The following is a 17210-nucleotide window of genomic DNA, read 5'->3' on the forward strand; positions in this document are numbered from 1 at the left end:
TTAAGAACTTCCTTTTTAACAACATCACTCATTATAGGGTTTATTCTTCTCTGATGTTCCCTAGAGGGTTTTGAATCTTCTTCGAGCGAAATCCGATGCATGCATACAGATGGGCTTATACCTTTCAGGTCAGAGATATTATATCCTAAGGCTGAGGGATGTCTTCGTAAAACGTCTAAAAGTTGGTTCGTTTCCTCTTGTCTCAAGGTAGCACTAACTATCACTGGACGGTTCATCTTTTCATCGAGGAACTCATATCTCAGGTTCTTAGGCAGCTCCTTAAGTTCTAAGGTTGGTTTCTTAGGGCATGGCATAGGATCTGGGGTAAGGGATAAACATTCGTAAAGGTTATCATCGATGTAAGGTTCTTTAAAGTCATCATTTTCCTTTATGAGAGTTGATGGTAACTTAATTGTTTTTATAATTTCTTTTTGCTCTAATTCTCTAACACATTCATCAATGATATCTAAGGCATAACACGAGTCTCCCATTACAGGTGCCATAAGAAATTTCGAAAGTATAAATTCTATTTTCTCGTCACCTACCTCAAATGTCAACTTTCCTTTTTTGACATCTATTATGGCTCCTGCAGTCGATAAGAATGGTCTACCTAGAAGGATTGGTATATCATTGTCCTCTTTGATGTCCATGACAACAAAATCAGTAGGGATAAATAATTGACCTATCCTAACAGGAACATCTTCTAAAATGCCTATCGGATATTTAACAGATCTATCGGCTAACTGAAGTGACATCTTAGTGGGCTGTAATTCTCCTAAGTTTAATCTCTCACAAACTGCTAAAGGCATTAGGCTCACACTAGCTCCTAAGTCTAGAAAAGCTTTTTCGATGACATGATTACCCAAAAGGCAAGGAATGGAGAAATTTCCAGGATCTTTATCTTTCTTTGCTAATTTGTCCTCAGAAATAGCATTACATTCCAAAGGCTTCGGATCGTCAAGTCTACGTTTGTTGGTAAGGATGTCTTTGAGAAACTTTGCATAAGAAGGTATTTGGGTGATGGCTTTTGTGAAAGGGATTTCTACATGAAGTTTTTCTATAACTTTAATAATTTTTTGATACCGTTTATTGATCTGGGTTTGTTTGAGTCTTTGCGGATATGGTATAGGTGGTTTATATGGCGGGGGTGGTACGTAAGTTTTATCTTTCGGTTCTTCTCCTTTTTCTCGACTTTCCTGGTTTTCAGATTCCTCTGGTTCCTTTACTTCGTCCGTGGGTTTGGTACATTCCTTAGAAGTTTCAGGTTCACTCAATCTTGGGTTTGGTGGCTCATCATAAGCGTTCCCACTTCGTAGGGTAATGGCATTGGCTTGTCCTCTCGGATTTTGTTGAGGTTGTCCAGGGAATTGTCCTCCAGGAGTAGTCTGAGGGGATTGGTTTAAAGCTACCTGAGAGATCTGGGTTTCAAGCATCTTGGTATGAGTAACTATTTGGTCAACCTTGGTTCCTAACTGAGTAATCAATTCATTAACATGAATGTTTTGGTTCATGAACTCCTTGTTTTGTTGGGTTTGAGCGGTGATAAAATTTTCCATAATTTTCTCAAGGCTCGGTTTTGGTGGTACAAGTTGCATAGGTTGATTTGATCTTGGGGCTTGATAACTAGGTCTCGGAGGTGTATTATTTTGAATAGGGTTATTGTTTTTATAGGAGAAGTTCGGGTGATTCCTCCATCCAGGGTTATAGGTATTCGAATATGGGTTCCCTTGGGTGTAGTTCACTTGCTCAGAGTGGGTTTCGTTTAATAGACTGCATTCTGTAGATTGGTGTCCTTTGGTTCCACATATCTCACAATCCGACGAAACTGCGGCTACAATATTCGGGTTTATGCACATATGCTCGACCTTAAGGGCTAATGTGTCCATTTTAGTTTACATCATGTCTATAGAGCTTAGTTCATGCACTCCTCCTTGGGCTTCCTTCTTCTCTACCGTCGCTCGTTCGACTCCCCATGATTGATGGTTTTGAGCCATATCTTCGATGAGGGCACTAGCTTCAGGATAAGGTTTATTCATCAGAGCACCGCCTGCGGCAACGTCGATGGTCATCTTTGTGTTATAATGAAGTCCATTATAGAAGGTTTTAATGATTAACCAATTTTCTAAACCATGATGTGGGCATGCTCGTAACAACTCTTTATATCTCTCCCAAGCTTCGAACAACGATTCTCCTTGGTTTTGGGTAAATCTAGTTATATGGTTTCGAAGAACGGCGGTCTTACTCGGGGGAAAATATCTAGCAAGAAAAACTCTTCTAAGGTTATCCCAAGTCGTAATGGAATTGGGTGGAAGGGAATCTAACCACGATAGGGCTTTATCTCTAAGGGAAAAAGGAAATAATCTTAAACGTATTGCCTCAGGAGAAGCTCCATTGGTTTTAAAAGTATCTGCTAATTGAAGAAATATTTTTAAATGTTGGTTTGGGTTCTCGGTAGCGAGACCCGCGAATTATCTCTATTGCACTAATTGCAACAGGGATGGTTTAAGTTCAAAATTATTGGCTGGGATAGTTGGGTTTACTATACTAGAACTAGGTTCTTCATTAGATGGTTGAGCGAAGTCCTTAAGAGGTCTTTGGTTTTGATCTTTGACCATAGCTCTCTTAATTCTATGAAAGAATAAACGTGCGCGAGCGTAACGTTCAGGTTCCGCCAGAGGGTATACTAAGCTTAAACTTCCGGTGCTGCGAGTTCTTCGCATGGACCGGCGGGAAATAACCTAAGTCTAAACGATATAACAACAGGAAAATGAAATTTGACGATATTGGTCCCCGGCAACGGCGCCAAAAACTTGATGCGGTGTTTTTCGCAAGTATACGAACGCGTCAGAGTAATATAAAAGATTATTGAATCCACAGAGACCAAGTGTCAATCTATCGTTATCTGTTGTTATGGTGTTTATCAAAGGCAATCAAAATAGGTGTTTTTGGAGTGTGCAATGAAAAGTAAAGTGTTGAATAAAGATTAATTAATAAAGACAGGGTCGAATGTAATTCACGTAATTAATTGATAATCCAAGTACTTGCTAATAGAGCTACTTATGGGAAGTGTTTCCTACTTTGAAAAGAACTAATTTAACAGGAACTGTCGCTTTCGCGTATTCAGAACCGAGTTGTACTCCCTAATCAAACCCTCTTATTGTCACTTATAAAAAGGCGCGCATTGCGTTAGAGTAGTAAACCTATTTTTAAGGAATATAGTATCTTGACTAAGTTGAAAAGTATTATAACCTGGATTTCTTAACCAAAAGAGGTTCTTACGAACCAGACTCTAAACTTATAAACGCGTCCGAAAATAGTTTTAAAATCTCTTTTCTTCTTAATGTTAAAATCTCCTAATGAACTAAACAAAGCGCTTTCGCTGTTTTTGAAATAGTTAAAAACAATTAAGTTTAAAAAGACGTTGGACGGCTTTCGATCTTACCCAACGGAATTGAAGTGCGAGAAAACTTAATTTGAAAGTTACAATAGCCCTTAAGTGTTTCTACGAACAATCATACGGATTATCGGTTCAATTATGATCCTTACATTCTAACCTTATAAACTTAGCTAGACATGGTAAAGTAAAAGTGCATTAAAATAAATAAAAGTAGTGCGAGTGCGGAAAGTAAATAATTTAAAGCAAGTGCGAGGAAATAAATAATTTAAAGCGAGTGCGAGGAAATAAATAATTTAAGGCGAGTGCGAGGAAATAAATAAAGTAAAGCGAGTGCGAGAAATAAATAAAGTAAAAGCGAGTGCGAGAAATAAATAAAGTAAAAGCGAGTGCGGGAAATAAATAAAGTAAAGGCGAGTGCGGGAAATAAATAAAGTAAAGGTGAGTAATAAAAACCTGCTCCAATCGGAGGGCTGAGTAAATTGCAATGCGGAAAAGAAAATGGCGGCAGGATTAACTTCCTTCCAAAGTGCTCCAAACTCGATTACAGACTCTATCACAGACTTGATTACACAATTGTGGTAACACTCCAATGCGAAGCGATTACCACTTTATAAAACTGAATATATGCCTAAGTGAAACAAATTTGCTTCTGAGTTTGCCTTTGTTCTAAGTTTGGATCTTCGTCAGCTCTAAGTTTGGATGACTGTAAAAGTGAATTCGCGTTTCTATTTATAGGCAAGTAAAAAGATGGAAATGACTTGGATGCCCTTCAACTTGAAAATAGGAGGGAACCGTTTTTCCTCTTGTGGCGCCCGCCACAAGGCCATGGCGCCCGCCACAAGCACAATATGGGGCGCCTTAGTGGAAGTAGTGGGAAAACATGGGAGTTGATGGAAGTTGAATTTGACACGTCATGGCTTGGTCTGTGGCGCCCGCCATTGGGTAGGCCATAAGAACAAAATGCTGAATTTTAGGGTTTTTAGCCCTTTTTCGCTCCTTTTCTCGACCGGGGCTCCGATTAAAGTAAAATCCTGAAAACAAAGAAAAACATAACAATAACACAACAAAATGATAATAAAACAACTAGAATGCATGTGAAATCGGAGTCGAAAATACGTAAATTTCAGTGTGATCAACGGGCCGTGTTGGGCAACACGGGTGGCCGTGTCAGGGCTACTATAATGTCTAATTTATTCTTCCGACGAGCCAGAAATGTCTGATTCCTTTTGCGAGTCCTTCGATATTCTTGCTTACACCTGAAACCAGTAAAACTACCACAAGGAGACATAAAATGGAGTATAATGACACAAACCAAAGATGATCATAAAAACTGAAATAGAAATGCAAACATTTAAGTTACTAAACAAAATAGCATAGCAGGTAGAATAATGTGTTACCGACTTCGTAAAATTATGCCGAATGAGTGTCAAAAAACAAGTAAAATTGGAGACCGATCAGCTGTCCAAACTGCATCATCATCATGGTTAACTTGATGATCAAGACCCAGATATGGCCTCCAGATAAATTGTACAACAATACGACACGATTAAATGATAAATAATTTGATAAGTATGTTTAAATTAAAATAGAGTTCTGTAGGAGTATTACATCGTCTGATCCAATGTGATCCAATAGATTGCGATGGACTACTATATCGTGTTTGAAACCCCTATTGTAGTTCATCCCTTTAACTGACCACCTAGATCATAAGCAATTGAAAAATATTATGTATAATTAATAGTAATATAAAGTCTAATTAATTATATGGTAAAGTTTAAAACTTACTTTGTTGCAAACGGGAATATGAATGGCTTCTCGTTTACCAGGGCGAGTGACGATATTCTTGACCAACCACATGCTTGTAGCAAATACGCACATGAATAAAAAGTCAACGTTTTTTTTTGGCATTTTTACACATTGCACTATATAGATGGGCCAATACAACTGAACCCCAACTATATGTGCTTACCTTATTAATGTTGCGTAACAACGGTAAATACATAATATTTACCGTATTACCAGTACTTTCTGGAAATAAAAAATTACCAAATAAAATCTTAATATAATACCGAGCTTTAATTATTTTTTCATACTCGGTTGATTCTTCGGACAATATTATACTCGCATAATATTGTTTGAGATATTTTAAATTTATGCCTTGCCCCCTAACTTGACTGGATGACTCTCCATCAGCTTTGTCATCACACAAAGGGGCACCCAATAATTCATTGCAGACATAGTCGTCCTGGTTAACTCTACCATTCACGGCCTTACCATCTATATGTATACCCAACAATATGTAGACATCCTCAAGTATGACAGTACACTCACCGAAAGGAAGGTGAAATGTGTGGGTCTCGGGTCTCCATCTCTCCAATAAAGCAAGAATAAATTTATAGTCAACCAAGTACGAGATTATGTTGAGGAGATTTCCAAAACCACATCCTCTAATATATGGTTCTATCAAAGGATCATGGGGTACATATTCATGTACACGGCATCGAAATTTCTTTAGGTCCTAATTGTAGCGGTAAATTCAAGACCATCAAGCTATGGATAAACTAGACGTCAATTAAACCAGAGTCGCCACCGCGCTTTTATTTTTTCCAACGGAAAAGGGAAAAGTACGAACAAAAACCAAAGATAAGAAGTTTTCAAATCAAAACTAATAAAATTCCAGAGATTACAGGTAAGGGGGTTGGTTACACATAAGGAAGGTGTTAGCACCCAAAGTGTCCTAGGTACTCTTAGGGAGCCATTTTTTGTGTGCGTATGTATTTTTGTACAAAATAATATTTGCAATAAATAGAGTGGAAGGATGAGAAAAGAATTCATTAATTATATTTTTGTGTTTGACAAAACCATCAGACTTGTGCCTACGTACCAACATAAAAATGAGGGATCAAAACCTCGTAGTTCGTGGTAACAATTTCAAAGTGGATGCATTACTTTTTACAAAAGTTTAAGTTTAACAAAGGCACAAAAGGCCTAAAAAGGTTTGAATGAGAAGGCCAGAGTTTCTAATTTGCAATACGGTCTAAGTTTAGAAAACACAAGCAAAGAAGATTTTAAAAGGAGGGGGAGATTTGAAATTAAAGAAGCGGGGAAAAGATGAAGAGACGAATCCAAAGCAAAAAGTTTAAAAGTTAAGAGTTAAAAAGATCTGACCAATGGGCTGCAATCCAATAGTCAAGAATGTCATATAGAAACCCAAATTTCCCTTTGTACTTTAAAATCAAGCAATATCAATACAGAAATAGAAAGGTGAAGAGCAAGGCATCAAATAAAGATAGCCACATCCAAGCTTAGCAACTCCATGATCTTCTTCAAAATCTCCATGTATCAGATGAACTCAAAGATAGGCATTAGGCACAAGTTTAAAGTAACAGCTTCAATAAGACCATGTAGCAGATGAACTCAAAAGGGATCTCAATACTTGCTTCAGATGAAGTTTCAAATCACAAGCACTTGGTTTCATGAAAGTTGGCATTGGCCAAGTCCTTTTGCATATGGAGTGTTGCCTAATTCTAAGTCCAATGTCTCAGAGCAAATCCAACAGTCCACATAAAATGTCTTTTAGGGTTTTTTGTTGTTATTATGTACATTAAGGTCAAAAAACCACAAACATAAACAAGTATATACAATCACACTATAATCACAAGATATGGCTCAAATGAGCAAAGTGAAAATGACATTAAAGTAAACAAGTAAAATGGTATGAATAAATGGCAAATGAATAAGGACTAAAAGATAAAGTGCATAAAAGTAAATGACTTGAAATTAAATGTTAGTTGTTAGTTGATTAGAAGTTAGCATTGCTTTTGCTTTTGTTTTGTTTAAGTCATTCTTTGGAGAACATTCAACCCACTATTCACAAGCATGGATCCTTGAACCAAGAAATCTTCCAAAGGAAGAAAAAAAGGTCAAGTTTCCACACAATACCATGAAAGAGGGGAGACTTACAATCTCACTTACTAGAATGCTATGCGTTTTGGGTCAACAATTTAGCATTATGTTAAGCAATCGTAATTGGACATATGTAGAAGTCACAACTATTTGAGGTCGGTCAATAGAAATTTTAGTGTTAATGCATGTTAGAGATATGATATTATGAATCATACTCCTAAAACATACCACACTTAAAAGAATATGCAAAAGAGGTGGACCTAATCGCGTCCATACTTATGTTGACTTTGCAATCAACTAGCCTTAGGATATAGAGACATCATAGGTGTATGAAATGAATGAGAAAAGAATGGGATTGAGATGCAGAGGGAAGGGAAACAGAATCAACACAAATTGGTCAAAGAAGGACTTTTATCAAATTAAAATCATTCATTTATTTTGGGAGATGAAATGTACATTTCATCAATCCCCTAAATCCAATGATTTTAACTCAACAAAGTCAAATCAACCTTGACCAAGGCCCAACAACAGAAGTCAAACTCAACAAGTCAATATCAAAAGCTCAACATAATTTATTTTGCAATTAAACAAATAAAAACAATTAAATAATATATTAAATTAAATTATGGTTGGTCAAAATCCTAAAACCTCATCAAAACACTAAATAAATGGCCATGAGATTTATCATAGGTCAAATAAAGTCAAAGGACTTGGAGAAAAAAATTGATTAATTTTGGAAACTTAAAACTATTTTTAAACAATTAAAAATATTCACAAAAACAATTAAATCATGAAAAATATTAATAATGATCCAAAAAATAATTTTAATTCAAAAAATGAAAGAGGAATTTTTTTTTTATTTTTTTTGGAGAAACTCTCATATTTTTGGGATCAATATTAAAATTAATATGAATTAATGAAAATAAACCAAATAAAATGAAAATCAGAAAATAGGAAAAAACGTGGACCACTTGATCTCCCTCATTAATTGAGGTGGCAAATCAAGTGGCTGCTAGCGCACGTTCCATGATGGACACAAGTCAAAGCGTTGTATGGACAGTATACAAAACCAATGGACAAGATTAAAACGTTTGAAAAGGATCTTGTGGTTCAGATGAGTGCCAGCACGCCACCAGAGCCAAATCTCCGGACTCCTTCTCCAGTGAGCTTCACCAGGCTGGTTCACTCAGAACCATCACCAAAATTAAAAAGAAGGACATGAATTTAAAGTAAAAATGCTCATGAGCTTGAATCTGGCCTCAATTTCTCCTGACTCCAAGTATATTAAAAGATATATGGAGTTGAATTTTGAGGTGCATGATATGAGTTACTTCGATTTAACCTCAAAGCAACTCAATCTTGTTGCCTACATTGGTAGGATTTCAGACAACCAAAGGTCAAGAAGAATTATGGAGAATTGAGTGAGAATAGAAGAGATGAAAATTTCTGGAAAATACCTTAAATGCAGGTCTGTATTCAATCGATCTTGCTCTTGCTTGCTCTTGATCTTGCTCAGGACTCTTAATGGAGTGGAATTGAATGATCAAAAGGCACAAGACTCTTGGAGATTTGAATCTCAAAATAGTGAGATTCAAACTCAATTTCCAATGGAAATTATCAAGGTTATCCTTTTAAATGAGAGGGTTTGAAGGTTGGGATTCAAAGCTGGTGCGCAGGGTCCTTCATTCTGATGGCAATGGGTCCTATTTATAGCCAAATGGATTGATATTTACAAACTTGAAATGAAGATCCAAAAATAGCAATGTGCATTGCATGAGTGCATGGGCGTGTGACAGGCCCATGTAATCATTCCTTATGGTCCATAATTAAGTACAAACATTGTTGAAGTCATGTTGGAAAGCTATGCATTTGTGTATGGAAGGTTCAAGTTCACTCATGCCAAATGATGATCCAATGTTCAAGCCTTGCGCATGTCATTCATATCTTGTCCAAATGGTATGAAATTATACTTTTTGGAAAGGTTAGGTCAATAGGAACAACTTTCATGTTGAACACTTTTTCATTTGAAGCTTGGATAATGATTAATTTTGAGGTGGAAGTTGGGAAAATCAAACATGTCAAAAAACAACCTAAGTGTCAAGCCATATGTTCACTTATTCCACCTTGGCTAACTTTTTATTGGAGATTCAAATGAAAAATGTTCCTTCATAAAGGTTGTAGATCTCTCAAATTCCTTCAAAATGGTCACAAATTTGACCTCATTTGGATTTCATATGACGGAGTTATGCATTTTTGAAGTTGAGGAAAATCACTTGTTCAATGGCATTAGTCCAAAATGACCTATAATGTACCTCATATCACATGCACATAAAAGTTTAATTTGCTCTTCCTCCAAACATAAACGTTGAAGTAGACATCTTGAATTTGATTATGCAACTTGTAAATCTTTCATCTAATAAAAATTGAGCAAGTTATGGTCTTGGGAAGTTGACCTCCAAATTAGGGTTTAGACAAAATGACCTATAATCTTTCACCATAAAAAATGACTTTCCAAGAAAAACTAGCTCTAGACCTCAACATGAAAGTTGTTTGGAATGTCATTTAGAGTAACGTTTCTCTTGGAATCATTTTCATATGACAAAAAGTGTAGGAGATAGGAGATAGGGAACCCCAGTTTTGATAAGATGAATTCCTCTTGTCAACCACCATGAACCAACTTGCTAGCTTGCCATTATCTTGACTTTTGGGACTCATGGAGGATCATATATGCATAATATGATGAAATTTAAAGTATCCCTTGAGATATTTTATCAATTGTTAAAGAAGCTTGTTGAAGAAGTTACATAAGATACCCAGATGAATTAGGGTTTTCAAGGCAAACCAACTCCAAACTCTTCATGATTTCTTGATCAAAATAACATGTAAAGACCATAGGGATTCATATATGATGCTTAGAGCCATAGTAAGCCAATTGTTGATTGAACTCCTTGCATTGAGGGTCTTAAACCCTAGATGCGAGCTTGATAGATCAAAGGTGAGCATGTGCCCTACCTACAAAAGAGTTAGTTTATACAAAGACATATTTTTGGTATTTTGGTTAGTAAAAATGATAAAATAAAAAGTATGATACAATCAAATAGTGCTTGGTGATCTCTTCCAATGCAAACCCAATGAATGTGGGGTAAGGAGGATGCCAAGATGTGATCCCAATGCCAATGCATATGATGAGATAGCATGAGGGATCTTATGGTCAAAATTGGGGTCTTACAGCTACCCTTATTCAAGGACGTTCTAGCTGAGGAGATGAAGGTTAAAATCTTCGCATCGACTCAGTAGAATGGACTTAAATAATAACATATAAAAACAAATTTTGGTCCCTAAGGGACCTCATGATGCATATGATATGAATGTTTAGAAATAATCTATGTGGAGAAATGTTGCCACAAAGAAAAAGAATTCAGAGAGACCGAAAGTTGGCATGAGCATAATGCATTCCGTAAGGAAAACTCACTGGGGAAACAGAGACTCAGGGGGGGAGAAAGGGTGTGTGTAGGCCAGGCTACGACTTAAAACAAACTGGGGGGACTAGAGGGATTTCGTGAAAATTAATTAATGGCAAGACTCAGTCGGGGAATAAAAGGAACACCTGCAGGAGAAACGGGTAGATCATAACAAAGATGAAATACTCGAACCAAGTAGGAAACAACAATCTCACTAAGGAAATGCGCACTCAAACTCAACTGGGGAAGAAAAGATCTTCAACACAAGAGGAGGAGAAATCTATTATCCATTACTAGTTACTGGGTAAGGGGATAACAAAAATCTGACAGGGAGGACATCCGTTACCGGTTAGGGTAAACATATTAAGGATGACTCGCTGAAGGCAACTGGGAGGTGTACTCATTACCGACTACTGAGTAAGAATAAACTACCGGGGAAAAGACACAAAATAGGATTTACAACTACCGGTTACTGGGCAGAAGACCAAAAGAGAGAATATCCGTCACTAGTTAAAGTGAACATATTAAGGATAGACTCAAAGGAAAGAAAATCCGTCATCGGTTAGGATGAACATATCAAGGATAAACTTGCTTGGGGATTCTAGGGAGGATATCCGTCATCGATTAAGATGATCATATCAAGGATAAACCGCCTGAAAAAGTGGGGATTACATCTATCGAATATTGGATAGAACACCGAAAAGAGGATACCCGTCATCGGTTAGGATGAACATATCAAGGATAGACTCAGAGGAAAGAAAATATGTCATTGGTTAGGATGAACATATCAAAGATTAACTCTCTGGGGAACATATAGGGATTACAACTACCGGTTACTGGGTAGAATACCACAAAGAGAGAATATCTGTCATCGGTTAGGATGAACATATCAAGGATAGACTCAAACAAAGGGAAGAAAATATACGTCATCAATTAGAATGAACATATCAAGGATATTCTTCCTGGGAGACGTGGAAACAAAACCGTTGTGGAGAAAAAAAGGTTATTCTTGTCAGGTATTGGGCAAGAGTAACAAACTACAAACTAAGAAGAATATTACCAGCTACTGGGTAATAGACCCCTAGGGGACCAAAACCATCTATCTAGGTAAGATTTAGAAATAAACGGTCAATCAAGACTCAACCCAATGAGGATATAACTCAAGGGGAGTGGTTCCATCCAGAAAAATCAACTGGGGAGGAAGCTAAAATAATGATCATCCACGAGAAAACAACTCAGTGGGGAAAGGAGAAAGGTTAAAGTCTTTCTGCTTAATGGGCTGACACTCTATAATTGAAAGAGGACAGACAAACCAAATCTGCATGGGGAAAAGGTATATCTCCATAGCAGAGGATCAAAACGAACAATGAATCGCAAAGTGCAATAATGCAATAATGAAATTATATGAATGCATACGTATATGTATATGTATATGTATATATGATGATTATGCTGACAAAATGATCACAAAGGATACAAGCATCATTGATTTGAATCATCAATACAACCCCTAGCCAATTCTCATAGGAGGGAAACAACTGCTAGAGAGAAAGAAACGAACTTCTCAAAGGCTCGATCCTGGCAGAGTAAAGCGCAAGGAGAGGATCTGCTGAGGAAACTGCTACAAACTCTGCGGGGAATTTTTAGGCCAACACCATATTAAATGGGAGACAACCCTTCATGGGGACAAACACAATAGCTGCTCAAAATCAGAAGTAACTCTGACGATTTGCGGGGAATCAAAATTCTATAGAAATTGCAAACTGCCGAAATAATACGCCTACAACTCAAAGGAGGCCAACAAACTCGGTTGGGGAAACCAACTGAACTCGGTTACTGAAATGTTGTCGGGGATGAAACGGGGATTACGCCCACTGCTTGGGGAGAACCAATATTGTTTCGCATTTTAGGGCTTACCGCTTTTCAAACTATTGTTGATATTCCTTTATCGATTGCTTAAAATAACTGCTTTTATATATTTAAGAATATATGATGTTTAATTTAAAATTTAATTTCAAAAATGATCATAATAAAATTTAAATCTATTTGGCTGAATTAAACAAGAGTAGAAACAATTGGATAAAAAGCTCAACTTTATTTAATGGAATGATAGTGTGTAAATGACAAGACTCCATAGATCTTTACAAAAGTTGAAAAATGGTAATTTACATGGAAAAGGGCTACATTGAATACAATGATCACTAATCCTTCTACGAACTTTTAATGTCCACTGTGCTCTTAGTGACTTCATCGGGGATGGTGAATCAGAATCTGACAATGTGCTCAAAAAAGTCTTCAAAACCGAAGATCAGCAGGATGCAATTACTTTCCACAATCCCTAATTTTTGCATAAATTGCCCCAAGGTGGGGTACTCAATTTATCGGGATAAAATTTTCTGTTTTTTTGTCTCTAATTTTTGTCTGGATCGCCCTTTCGGGTTCAATCCACCGAGACGCTCATTTTTGCCTAAGCCGCCCTTTCAGGTTTTCAACTTAGCGAGCTGTTATTTTCTTTTTTTAGGCGAAGTATTTCTTGATTGCATCTCCGTTCACAGGACGCGTGAACTCTTAACCACCCATAGTTGTAAGAATCAAAGCACCGCCTGAAAAGGCTCTCTTAACAACATATGGGCCTTCATAATTAAGAGTCCATTTGCCCCTAGAATCTAGTTTGAAAGATAGAATCTTCTTGAGCACAAGGTCACCTTCTCTGAACACACGAGGTCTGACCCTCTTATCAAAAGCTTTCTTCATTATCTGCTGATATAACTAACCATGGTATATGGCAGTCAATCTCTTATCTTCTATCAAATTCAACTGATCAAACCTGGTCTGACACCATTCATCCTCAGTCAACTTGGCTTCCATCAACACACACAATGATGGGATCTCAAATTCTACTGAGAGCACAACTTCCATTCCATAAACAAGTGAGAAAGGGGTTGCCCCTGTTGAAGTGCGGACAAATGTGCGATACCCATGCAAAGCAAATGGGAGCATCTCATGCCAATCCTTATACGTCACAACCATGTTCTGGATGATCTTCTTGATGTTCTTGTTCGCAGCTTCAACAGCCCCATTCATCTTAGGTATGTAGGGAGAATAATTATGATGTGCGATCTTAAAGTCTTTGCAAAGAGCTTCCACCATATTGTTATTCAAGTTCAATCAATTATCAGTAATGATCTTACTTGGCACACCATAACGATATATGATCTGATTCTTGATAAACCTCACAATAACTTGCTTGGTTACATTCACGTACGATAATGCTTCAACCCACTTTGTGAAGTAGTCAATTGCCACCAAAATGAAATGATGTCCATTTGACGCTTTGGGCTCAATCATGCCAATCATGTCAATGCCCCACACGGAGAAGGGCCATGTGGAATAAATGACGTTCAACAGTGTCAGAGGAACGTGAATCTTATCTGCATAAATTTGACACTTGTGACATTTCTTCACAAACTTGCAACAGTCAGATTCCATTGTCAGTCAATAGTAACCTGCTCGTAACATCTTCTTTGCCATTGCATGTCCATTGGAATGAGTACCAAAGGAACCTTCATGGACTTCATTCATCAACAGGCTTGCTTCGTGTCTATCCATGCATCTGAGCAGAACCATATCAAAGTTTCTCTTGTACAATACATCACCATTCAGGTAGAAATTGCTGGCTAATCTTCTCAAAGTCTTCTTATCTTTCAAAGATGCCTCAGACGGGTAAATCTGACTTTGGAGGAAACACTTGATATCAAAATACCACGGCTTTTCAATTTTGACCTCTTCAACAATGAACACATGAGCTGGTCTAACAAGACGCATCAGAGTCAAGTTGGGAACTTAATTCCAAAACTTCACCACAATCATTGAAGCCAACTTTGCAAGAGCATCTGCCATCCGGTTTTCATCTTGAGGGATATGATGAAACTCAACCTTTGTAAAGAAAGTTGAAATCCTCCTCGCATAATCTCTATATGGTATCAAACCGGGTCGATTCGTCTCCCATTCACCTTTGATTTGATTCACAACCAAAGTTGAATCTCCATAGACGTCTAAATACTTGATTCTGATATCAATGGCCTCTTCAAGCCCCATAATGCAAGCTTCATACTCAGCCATATTGTTTGTACACTTGAAATTCAATCTAGCTGTAAACAGAAAATGTGTGCCTTGAGGAGTAATAATCACTGCCCCAACACCATTACCATACTGATTAACAGCTCCATCAAATACCATGCCCCAACGGGAACCAGGTTCTGGCCCCTTTTCAAGCAATGGTTCATCACAATCTTTTATTTTCAAGTACAAAATCTCTTCATCAGGAAAGTCATACTGTACCGACTGACAATCTTCAATTGGTTGGTGAGCCAAATGGTCAACCAAGACACTACCTTTAATTTCTTTCTGAGATCGGTATTCAATATCATACTCTGATAACAACATCTACCAACGGGCAATCCTTCCAGTTAAAACAGGCTTCTCAAAAATATACTTGATTGAATCCATTTTGGATATCAACCAAGTGGTATGATTCAACATATACTGGCGCAGACGCTTAGCAGCCCAAGCCAATACGCAACAAGTATTTTCAAGCATAGAATACCGAGTCTCACAATCAGTGAATTTCTTACTGAGGTAGTAAATAACATACTCTTTCTTTCCAGTTTCATCTTGCTGACCTAAAACACAACCCATACTCTCTTCAAGCACAATCAAATACATGATCAACGGTCTTCCTTTAATAGAGGGAGACAGAATCGGAGGTTAAAGCAGATATTCTTTGATACTGTCAAAAGCTTTATGGCAATCCTCGGTCCAATCGCAAGATTGATCTTTCTGAAGAAGCTTGAATATAGGTGCACATGTGACAGTTATGTGTGAAATGAATCTTGAGATATAATTCAAGCGGCCGAGAAAACCTCTAACTTGCTTCTCAGTTTTGGGTGCAGGCATTTCTTGTATTGCTTTGACCTTGGCAGGATCAACTTCAATACCCTTCTCGCTGACAATAAAGCCCAATAACTTACCAGAACGAACACCAAAAGTACACTTATTGGGATTCAAGCTGAGTTTATACTTCCTCAAACGCTAGAATAACTTCAACAAATGCTTAACATGTTCCTCTTCATCAATGGATTTAGCAATCATATCATCAACATAGACTTCGATCTCTTTATGCATCATATCATGAAAAAGAGTAGTCATTGCTCTTTGGTAAGTTTTACCAGCATTCTTTAAACCGAAAGGCATCACTCTATAACAGAATATTCCCCAAGGTATAATGAATGTGGTCTTCTCCATATCTTCGGGTGCCATCTTGATCTAATTATATTCGGAAAATCCGTCTATAAACAAAAAGACTTTGAATTTAGTTGTGTTGTCTACCAACATATCAATGTATATGAGAGGGAAATCATCTTTCGGACTGACTTTATTCAAATCTCTATAATCAATGCACATACGTGCTTTTCCATCCTTCTTCAGAACATGTACAATATTGGCCACCCACTGTGGATATTCAGCAGTCACAAGGAAACCGACATCAATCTGCTTTTACACTTCCTCTTTGATCTTTACTGGCATATCAGGATGAGTCCTCCTCAACTTTTGCTTGACTGGTGGGCATTATGGCTTCAACGGCAATATATGCTCCACAATATCAGAATCCAAACCAGGCATGTCTTGATAGGACCAAGCAAACACATCTAAATACTCTCGGAGAAGATCAATCAACCCCTTCTTCACTTCAGGACACAATCGAGATCCAATCTTGACTTCCTTCACATCATCCTCGGAACCCAAGTTGACTAACTCAATCCGCTCTTTGAACGACTGAATGGCTTTTTCCTCATGCTCAAATAGACGAGACAATTCATCAGGCACTTCTTCATCACTTTCCTCCTCAGCCTCAAACACAGGGAATTCAAAGTTTGGAGAAGGAGTTGGATCATTGTATTTAATGGGTTTAGAAACCAACCCGCATAATGATTTGATATTTTGATTTTAGAGAAGTGAATTTTGACAAAATATTATGCAGATGGACAATTATTATTTATTTATGTTTTTTGTGATTACCATTTTCAGAATAAAGCAAAAAGTAAAAATAAAACATCATAGATGTGGATGAATAAAATTATATTTTATTGATGATCAAATTTGAAAAATGCCCAAACAATGTTCACTTCTCCCTTAGGCATAGGAGAAGGATTTTCAAAAACAAATAAAAGCAATTACTTAGATTGATGCACAATAATAGGAATATCAACAACAATCCAGTTGTTGCAAGCTTTTCCATGCGTCACAAAATTGGTGCAGTCTTGATCTTCATCACCCTCGATCAAGGCAGCTAAGCGTTGTTCATTACCATGAATAAACCCTCCGCTACGGAAACTGGGTTGCACATCCTCAACCCTGATCACAAATGAACCTCGTTGGAAACCTAA

General features: G+C 37.3%; 1 non-coding gene across 1 annotated transcript; it reads left to right on the plus strand.

The window, feature by feature from the left end:
• The first annotated feature begins 2124 nt into the window (after nt 1-2124).
• Nucleotides 2125-2231, plus strand: LOC127077885 (small nucleolar RNA R71). The gene has a single exon (XR_007787651.1). It is a non-coding gene; the product is annotated as a small nucleolar RNA R71 (small nucleolar RNA).
• The last annotated feature ends 14979 nt before the right edge of the window (nt 2232-17210 follow it).

Source organism: Lathyrus oleraceus, chromosome 4, assembly GCF_024323335.1.
Source record: "Lathyrus oleraceus cultivar Zhongwan6 chromosome 4, CAAS_Psat_ZW6_1.0, whole genome shotgun sequence".
NCBI lineage: Eukaryota > Viridiplantae > Streptophyta > Magnoliopsida > Fabales > Fabaceae > Lathyrus > Lathyrus oleraceus.